This window comes from Primulina eburnea, chromosome 4 (genome assembly GCF_022965805.1).
Source record: "Primulina eburnea isolate SZY01 chromosome 4, ASM2296580v1, whole genome shotgun sequence".
Taxonomy (NCBI): domain Eukaryota; kingdom Viridiplantae; phylum Streptophyta; class Magnoliopsida; order Lamiales; family Gesneriaceae; genus Primulina; species Primulina eburnea.
Genome location: NC_133104.1, coordinates 31742919 through 31753758, shown reverse-complemented (window position 1 = coordinate 31753758; position 10840 = coordinate 31742919).

Genomic DNA, 10840 nt, shown 5'->3' with positions numbered 1-10840 from the left:
CAAATGAATAAGTATTTGAAATGTGACTAGGTTTGTGTTGCAAATCTTTTAAAGTCTATACTTATAATGATAAGTTGCAGCGAGATTTGATAATATTTTTGAAAGATTTGTTGAATATTTTTTTGTGATAATGTGAGGCCAAACAATTTATGTAACGTCCCGAAAATTTGAAAATTCACATGAACCACATGCATACAAGTTATTAAATTTCTTTTATATTTTATTAAATTGTTTTAATGCATTAAATCCATGTTTATTTCATTAATTTGTGTTTTAATTCATGATTTATTTAAAGTTTCATGCATTAGGATTTTAAGTTGTATTTCACACTCGAACGAGTAACGGAGACCGTTGATATTCAGGGAAAATATTATTATTGAATAATTATTAATATGAATTTTTTTAAGTATGATTTTTGAAAATAGGCCTTGGTTGGGAATTTTTATCTGTCGGTTTATATTTTTTGCCGGTATGCAAATTTTGTCGATACGATGAACTTTTTGATGGTTCGGACAATATTTTCAAAAACGTACCTAAACGAAATATTTTCGAGGTTGTTTTTGGGCTTGATGGGTTTATTTTAATACTTAATAGGCTCAAAACTCTTTAAAAACATTTAATTTTAAATGAATGCCCGTTAATGCATAATTAGTTAATTTAAAAACCCACTAAACTAATCCTATACCTAATACATCATTAACAGCCGCCCACCCTCCCTCATTAGAAATATTTCCCACGCCATTTTCAGCAGCAAGTTCAGCAGCCTTCGGCCATTGACAAGTTCTTCAAGAAAACTTCTCCCTGCCTCCCCGTTTCACGTCCCACACGCGTATATATATCAGCAATATATATATAATATATATATATATATATACGAATTTGTTACCCTGCACACCTGGTGTGCAAGATATCATGAGCACCGCCTACGTGGCGGTGCATGATTGGTCAGCCTTTTATTAAAAAAACAAAACAAAAAATTTTGTGTGGTTGTGGGTGTGCCACGTAGGCAGGCGCTCACAGGTGTGCAGGGAAGAGGTGTGCAGGGTATCATTGCTATATATATATATATATATATATATATATATATATAGTCTAGAAATTTAAGTTCTCTTGAGTGTTTTTGCCTAAGATAGTCTGGGTAGTAAGTCCTTCAAAGCCGTTAACCCTAAGAATTGCTTAGGATTGTAGAGAGAAAATATATTTCAAGAATAAAATTTTTAATTATGGATTCAATTTTCTCTAGATCTACCTCTCTAAACTATGCTGGTACATCTTTTTATGATAATAATAAAATAATTAATGTCGAAGAAATAATTATAGAAGATTTTTATAAATCTATTGATAATTGGGAAATTCCTAGAATAAATAGATGTGAGGCTCATTTACTCTAACGAAAATTAATGATCAAACAATAATGGTTTGATTTAAAACTGCAGCGAAAAAAGTTTTAAAATACTTTAAAACGGACCTTAGGGCCTAGAAAAATTTCGGCATGACCTCCCCGTAAATAGGACATCCCGAAAACTCAAACAGCAGTTTATATTAAAATATACTCCAACTAGATTCAACAACCTATAGCCGCACTGGCCAGGACTAAACAGAATTTAAAACTTACCAAATACTCACCAGATCAAGAATATCACAGAGTCGACTCAAAACATAACAAGAACAACAAAATATTACTACAGATACACAGGGCATCTCCCCGGCAAATAAAATAAAATACAAGCCTGAAACAAACTCAAGAGATATATATATAGACTAACTGGGAGACTCCACTGAACAGAACCAAGCAATCCAACCTCAATCCCGAGCTCCACTGGCGGAACCTCGGCCTGATGCTGCAAAACGACTCAGGAGATCTACCATGGTGCCCAAAAAGCAACCACAGCAGCCCCCCCAGTAAACAACTGAGGTTAGGATTCTGGTATGAAACAGTCCAACAATAACAACAATAACATAAATCATGCATAATCATATAATGAAATGTAATATGCAATGCATGAAAGGCTCAACGAAAACCGGAATAATAGGAGCCAACAAACGGTACGATAACAACTGGAATAATGCTCGAGCAACAACACAGGGGAGCTACATCGTCATGCAGCTAAACCGCCCTGCCAAGTATGCGAGGTATGCCAAGCTGTGCTGAATAACACCCTTGACTCGGCCTCCATACAGCTGATACGATATAACAGGATGGCACAACAGAACGAACTAGATGACACAATCCAGCGCTCACCTCAAAAGGTTACACTAACCATGGGATTGTTCAATCACATCTACAGTATTATGTGTATAGGCCTATCAGCCACACAATGATCCCGAGATAAACAACAGTGCCAGATAACAACGGATATCAACAATGGCTAACAAGAACGATAGGCTCAACATGAATGTCATAACTGTATGTCCGATGCTAATTGCCAAATAATATGTCAAAATAATAAACATATATCACAACGAAGACATTTAACATATTACAGCAGTCAACAATCATAAACACAATCAGTGCAACACATAATGACAATTAAACATAATTTATACTTTACCGTCGTATGCTACCGAACTGTAACATACCTAAACCGACTCTAAAATCACAACAAGCTCAACTTTAATCTCCTCGACCTAAAAATGATAAAAATAGGTCGAATAATTCACAATTCGCCAATAACACTAAATTAATCCAACTTATTGATTTTTAATTATCAAAACTTAATTCCCAAATCAATTTCAACAATTCTGAAATTTCAACTAAATAACCGTAATTCTCCAAAATAATCAAAAGATTAACTCGATACTAATTCACAAACTCCTCGATTTATACCTCAAAGCTCTCCATCGATCGAACTTACAATATAAACCCAATATATACGTCAATATAATGCATTAAAATCGACAAAGCGAAATTAAATCGAAGCGAGTAAAATTACACTTCGGGGGCAGCCTACTTATGCACCGAAAAATCTGGAATTGGATCCAAAATTACCAAGATCGAAATATAAACTAGTCGCTAGCGATCCAATGTTGCTACTCGCCGGAAAAGACGCCAGAAAACACTATTCACGACAAAAGACCGAACTGAAAACTAGCTGGAAAAATTCAGAAAGTGAGCTGGAGTTAAAGGAAAATCACAAGGCTTAAAACCCACTCCAACACACAACAAAATTCCTAGGAACTAAGCTTAAATCTCACCTAAACCGTGCAAACAGCAGCAACCACGAACAGGCCTCGATTTGGGCTGAAACGAGCCTCAAAAGTGGCGATTCATGGTTCAAAATGAAGCTACTGAAGTAAGAAAGAAAACCCCTCAGACCATTCGTGATTTCGACGCCGGGCGAGAAAATTATGGCCTCTCCAAATTGAAGGTGTTGAAAGTGACGGGAATGGGTTGAGGGAAATGGTTTTCTTCTTCTCTCTCTCCTTTTTCCTTCCTTCTCTCGTTAAAGGTGAGTTGTGTATGTATATGTATATTAGTTACTAGAAAAAAATAGTAACACATGCCCAATAATCCCGGTTTGTATTTAATTTGCTCTCGTGTGTTATTTAAACTCTATATGTATTTTATATCGTAAAATTCTCCGATATTCTAAAATACATGTTTTTAACACACTTCTTGAATATATTTAGCATAAATAATTATTTTAATTTACAACTCGAATAAAGGATCAGATTTACAAATACTCCAGATTCCAAATATTTAAATCTGATTTCACGATTAAAACTGAGGAAAGAGATATACAACTTACAAAGCCTTTTGAAACAATCAATTTATTATCTCAAAATTCCTTACAAAAACACAAAGATAAAAATTATAAATATATTCATATAGGATTAGTTCAAGTAGGAATAAAACCCTTAACTAAAGAATGATTAAATACTTCCATCCTTACTATTTTAAGAGATGCCAGATTCACAAATTTCGAAGATTCATTATTAAGTTAAGTTGAATCCAGTCTGTGTACTGGATTAATCTCTTTTGATTGTTATCCTAACTTCTCAGTATCCCTAAATGATAAAAACATTTTGAAATCCTTAGTTTTACAAATAAAAACTCATAATTATAATATGCTTAAAGGATCAATACCGGTTGCTGTCATTTTTAGAATTCACTACAAAGCTATGAATTCTGCCTTTGCTACATAAGTAAAATATCATAGTAAAAAAGGAGAAACTCTTTTATTACAAACAGATTTAGGAAAATCCAATATTGTAATTCCAAAACCAATTCAATGGAAAGATATAACACTACCCGAAGAATGGATCTTAGAAGGTACTATTAATCCAGAACCCATAGGACACATAGAGACAAACACCCAATTAAAAGAAATAACTCAATATGCAGATGGCAAAAGTCAAACTCTCATTTAATCAAAAATCTGGTAGTAGCAATAGATATGATGATTCTTCTATTACTAATACCATAAATTTAGGAAGAATATCACAAATCCCTTCAGTCATAAATATTTCTCCCTATAAAACACAACCTAGATATTCTACTTCAGATTTACCTAATTCAGTTTTAAGAAATGTAGATTATGCATCTGAAATTCCTAGACCAATCTATACAAAAATAAAAGAAGAAAGCTCTCGAAAACAATTTCATAATTCAGAATCATATCAAGAACCAACTAGTCCAACATTTTCTGCAATTACAGAAAACATTACAAATGAGTTAAATGTTATAGAAAAAGAATTTAAAAGAAATAAAAAAAATTTACATGATGATTTTTATGCCAAACATAATCTGGAAAAAAGAATATAATTTTTCCAACACTTTATAAATTCTAGAAAAGTTATTCAAGAAGAATTTTATGAATTTATAAAAATAAAATACACATTTTATTTTTCGACTGGTTTGAAATATTTGTTTCTCAAAATTCATTAAAATATCCCTTTTCTAAAAGTATAAATCCTATTACAATAAGAAATAAAACACAAGAATGGTAAACAATAACTGATACTAGGACAATCCAATCCAATCATCCTCCTTTACAAGGAATTAAAATAAATATACAAAATCAACAAATAGAAGCTATTCCAATAAAAAAATCCAGGAGAAAATGATAAGGTTAACATAACAAATATTATAACACAGAATAATTTCACTAATTTAAATACTATAGGAAAACAATTAGATAATTAGAAAAATATTTACAAAAACAACCAATAATAAACCCTGAAAACATTGATACTAAACTTAAAAATCCCGTTTTTAAACCTTACCAAATATCCGAACCTAGTGTAAAAAATATTCAAGATAATAAGTCTGAATTTATAAAAAAAAACATTCAAGATCAATTGAGTAGAATAATGGCAACAACCAGTGGTTCTGATGAAACAATGAATCATACTGTTCCAGATTCACCTTCATCTGTCACTAGAATAAATACTTTAAGTCAAGATTCTGATATTAGTAAAACTTTCGAACAATTCCAAAATTCTACAAAAATCAATAAAATAAGTTGGGATCAATCCCTACAAATTATTCCTGGTCCTGATTTAGGAGTAGTTAAACCATTGACCCAACCAAATTTTAAGGCATCTTCAGTCTACAATTGGAATATAGATGGAATGACAGAATATAACATCCTGAATTTATTACAACAAATGACTATGGCTGCAAATGTGTTAGGATCGATAAGGGGGAGCACCGTTGAGCTACAATAGCTCGGTTCTTGAAATATTGAACACCGATGAATTAAATCGAGTTTGGTGTTCAAACCAAGCGGAAAATACTCGAAATAATCCTTCGTAGAAACCGATTAAATCTTTTGTAAATAATTTAATATATATGCAAGTTGAATGAGTAAAAGTATTTCAGTTAAAGCATTTTATCAAACACTTGGTATACAATATTTTGGTATTTGAAGAACACATAAAATGCTTCAACAATGCATCTTTAAAACTATGAAAATGATAAGTAAATGCAATAAACAAATAGACACGAATTTGTTTATGGATGTTCGGAGATTTCAACACTCCTACGTCACCCCTTCTTCCCCTTGGGAAGGATTCAATAGAAGACTTTGATTTATACAACACCTTGTACAAACCCATTCAGCTAAGACTTACCCACTGCCTAAACTGAACTCCTAGCACTCAAAATTGTAGGCAGCACCTCACAATCAGCATATTGTTTAATGTCTCATATGCAAAGACTACATACACAAGTTTTACGTCTTTGTGCAAGACTCACTCAACTAATCTGTGAACTTCAACTCTCTCGTATATGTGTGAGTGATCGTTTGTGAGGAATATATCAGTTACAGTGTACATCTCAAATGTATCCTCACACAAGGGCTTGTGCTCTCAACTAGCTAATATATTCATGCTAACTGCCCATGCTTTGAATTCACTTCAAAAGCTCTTGTTTGATCTTCAATATGTTGTATTTATAGGCTCCAACACTGATATATACGTTAGACACAAGAATATGACCGTTGGAAAGTTTCTGTACTGTTTCTGGAATTGCAACGGTCAAATTCGTCTTGGTGGACATTTTCTCGACTGGTCAACTCTGGTCAACTCAACTGGTCGTTCAGTTCAACTGGTCAGCAGCTGGTTCAGTTCAGTTGGTCAGCAGCTGGTTCAGTTTCAGTTCAGCTGGTCAGCAGCTGGTTCAGTTGGTTCAGTTTCAGCTGGTGTGCTGAAATCAGCCTAGCTGATTTCAGTTTGTGCAAAACCATTAGCTTCATCGTCATTTATCAGGATCGTAAGCTTCGATTCAGACTTTGACTTCTAAGAATGATTTGTAGATCTTTGTCTTATCTTCTCAACGCATACTGAATCGCTTCGTTTCGATAATCGAGCTGAGAGATATGAGCAAAATACCGCAGCTGCTCAAACCCAACTGATTGTTGTTTTTGTGTGATCAGTTCGGCAATTGAGCGATCAGTTAGACCATGATAACATATACAATTTGTTCCAAATTGAGTTTTCTAATCAGTACAATTGGCGGATTGTCATTTCAATCATCCAGCTGGGAGATATCATTAAAACACCGAAGCTCGCCAGAAATTCAGTTTGTGCAAAATTCAGTTTCAGCTTGCTTCTTGTGTTTGCAACTTCACACTTGAATAAATATGTTAGAAACACAATAACAAGTTTTGTTAATATCAAAATAAAGATTGCGAACTTGAAAAGTTCTAACAAAATGCTTATAAAACCCAAATCGGAACTCATGATAAAACTATTGCTGAACTCCTCATTGCAGGATTCTCTGGTCAAATAAAAGGTTGGTGGGATTACTATCTCACAAATCAACAACAAGAAGATATTTTAAACTCTATAAAAACAGATGAAGAAGAAATACCAATTCTAGATGAAAATGGTAATCCGCAACAAGATGATGTTGCAACTTTAATATTAACAATTTCCTTACATTTTATTGGAGATCCTTCACATCTAAAAGATAAAAATGCAGAACTCCTATCAAATCTGAAATGTAAAAAAATAAGTAATTTTCAATGGTATAAAAATACTTTTTAACTAGAATAATGCTTGGAGAAGATTCTCATCAACCATTTTGGAAAGAAAAATTCCTTGCAGGCTTACCAACTCTCCTAGGAGATAAGGTAAGAAATAAAATTAAAGAAAACAGTGGTAAACAAATTATAGCCTATAATGAATATACTTATGGTCAATTAATTAGTCTAACCCAACAAGAAGGGCTAAAAATATGCCAAGATTTAAAGTTGCAAAAACACCTAAAATGGGAAATGAAAATAACAAAACAAGAATTGGGAACTTTTTGTAATCAATTCGATATAAATACTAATAAACCATCCTTATCAAAATGCTCAGAAAATTGTCAAAAAATACGTAAAAAACCCTATAAGAAAAACTTTAGAAGAAATCAAAAAGATAATTTTAACCCGAAAGAAGAATTTTACAAAAAACCAAGAAGAAAACCATTTAGAAAATTTAAAAATAACAGGCAAGAATTCAAAAAATCCTTCAAAGATATTGAATGTTATAGATGCCATAAGAAAGGTCATACGGAAAATTATTGTAGATTAAATAAGAAATTAAATAAATTAGAATTAGAAGAAAAAATATTAAATAAAATTTCTAATCTCTTTATTGATTCTTCTGAAGGAAATTCAGAAACTGAAGAATCTACCAATATTGATGAATCATTAGTAGATGAACAAATCATAACTAGTAGTGAATCTGAAAAACAAATCAATATGCTCACCAAAGTTCAATAACTTATTTTAGATATATTGAAAAATATTAATGACCCAAAAATCCAAAAAGAATATTTAGAGAAAATTCTAAAATCTCTTAATGATAAAGAAGAAAATAAAAAATTTCCAAGTACTTCAAAAAATACTTACGACTTAACTGAAATATTAGAAAAAAAGAAAAAATGATAAAGGGATCACAATCCAAGACTTACAAAAGATATAAAAGAAATAAAATTAAAAATAAGAGAGTTAAAAGAAAAACAGATTCAAAATTCTGAAGCAATAAAACTCATCCTACAAAATATAAATATTGAGAGTTCTTCAGAAACAGAAAATGATGAAACCCAAAATGTTGAAAATATTGAAAAAATTCCTGAAGATTTTCTTTTTGTTTTAAGAGAAATAACTTCTAAAAAATACATCTTAAAAATAAATCTAGTATTTTGAGAAAATTTCAAAATGAATACAATAGCCTTATTTGATACTGGTGCAGATTTAAACTGTATCAAATCAGGAATAATACCTACTGAATTCCAACAAAAAACACAAGAAAAACTTTCAGCTGCTAATAATTCAAGATTAAATGTAAACTCAAAAACAGACGCATCAATAATAAATAATTGTATTTTACATAAAAACCACTTTTGTTTTAGTAAATGATATTCATCACACTGTAATATTAGGAACTCCTTTTATTAGTTTAATTACCCCATATAAAGTTAACAATGATTCTATTTCTTCTAAATTCAATCATAAAAAATTAAAATTTGAATTTTTAGAAAAACCTCGAACTAGAAACCTTAACTTAATAAAAGCTTGTTCAATCTATAGAAATAATATTAACACCATAATCTAAGGAAAGACTTTTCAATTAGAAAATCTTAAAAAAGATGTTTCTTTAAAAAGAATACAAAACCAAATAGAAACAAAAGAAATTCAAAATAAAATTCAAAAATTCCAAAAAATACTAAAAACAGAAGTCCGTTCAGAAATTCCTAATGCTTTTTGGAATAGAAAAGAACTTATTGTTGATCTTCCATATGAAGAAGATTTCAATGACAAACAAATACCAACTAAAGCTAGACCAATCCAAATGAATTCTGAATTAGAAGAACATTATTAAAAAAAATTCAATATTTAGAGAAAAATGGATTAATTTCAAAATCTAGATCTCCTTGGAGTTGTGATGCCTTTTACGTTAATAAAAATTCAGAAATTGAAAGAGGAACACCCAGATTAGTAATTAGTTACAAGCCATTAAATAAAGCGTTAAAATGGATCAGATATCCAATACAACATAAAAAAGACTTATTACAAAAACTCCATAATGCTTATATATTTTTCAAATTTGATATGAAATCTGGATTTTGGCAAATACAAATTTCTCAAAAAGACAAATATAAAACTGCTTTTACAGTTCCCTTTGGACAATCTGAATGGAATGTAATGCCCTTCGGACTTAAAAATGCTCTTTCTGAATTCCAAAGAATTATGAATGAAATCTATAATGATTATTCAAAATTTTGCATTGTTTACATTGATGATGTATTAATATTCTCTAATAATGTTGATGATCATTTTAAACATCTGAAAACATTTCTTTATATCACAAAACAAAATGGTCTAGTTGTATCAAAATCAAAAATAAGCTGTTTTCATACTAGAATAAGATCCAAATTCTTATTTTGAATGAAATATTAATTAAGAGATAATTAATGAGATGTTAATTAAGTATTATTAAGGAATTGATAATTCGGGATTAAGCTGTTGGTATCCACCGAATTTTAAATGGATAACCCGACCTACTTAGGATTACATTATCTCGAGAAATCCAACTAGACCAATGAGATTCTGACACGTGGCAGATAAGATTGGTTCAGATTTTCTGAAATAGTCCGGATGGAGCCTATAAATGGAAGCCGATTCTTTTGTTTCCTTTACCGCATTCTTCAGAGAGAGTTCTAGTTGTACCTTAGGTTTTCTAGCCAGTTTCTAGGGCACTTTGGTGCCGGGAAGTTTCGGAGCTAGTGTCGACTCGAGGAGGGTCGGTGTACTGAGATCGAGACATCATCAGCGGGCTGACGACGGACGCAGGTATAATCCTAAATCCTTAGATAGTGATTTAAGGATCATAGGGAGATCTTTGTAGCATGTTTGATTTGGTTTGTTAGTGATTTCTTTATGTTGGTATTGTCTAGGTTCAGAGCTTTCTGTCAGATTGTTTTAGTGAGGTACGTGATGTACTGACTGAGATATCCAAGCGTAGTATACACACTTATATGCTGCATATTTATCTGTTGCATGATACATGTTTTACTGTTTTGGCATATAATGCATGACATATCATGTTGAGCCTGATATCTTTTGAGATATACCTCGTTTGTTGGGGCCGCTCAGCCCTATTCTGTATTGTGGACGATGGGGCATCGAGAGCTACAGTGTCCGACGGGACCCGCGGGCTCTAATGACCTGGACATTGCAGGTCCACGTCTTGATGATGAGTGTGGGAGCCAAAACATGCCTAGGGCAGATCAGAGACTACACACTCAGGCGCCTCTAGACTGAGCATGAGATTCTTGACTTGATCCTTGATATCCGAGCATATTGCATTTTGCATGCATCATATCAGTTTGTATACTCGTACATTC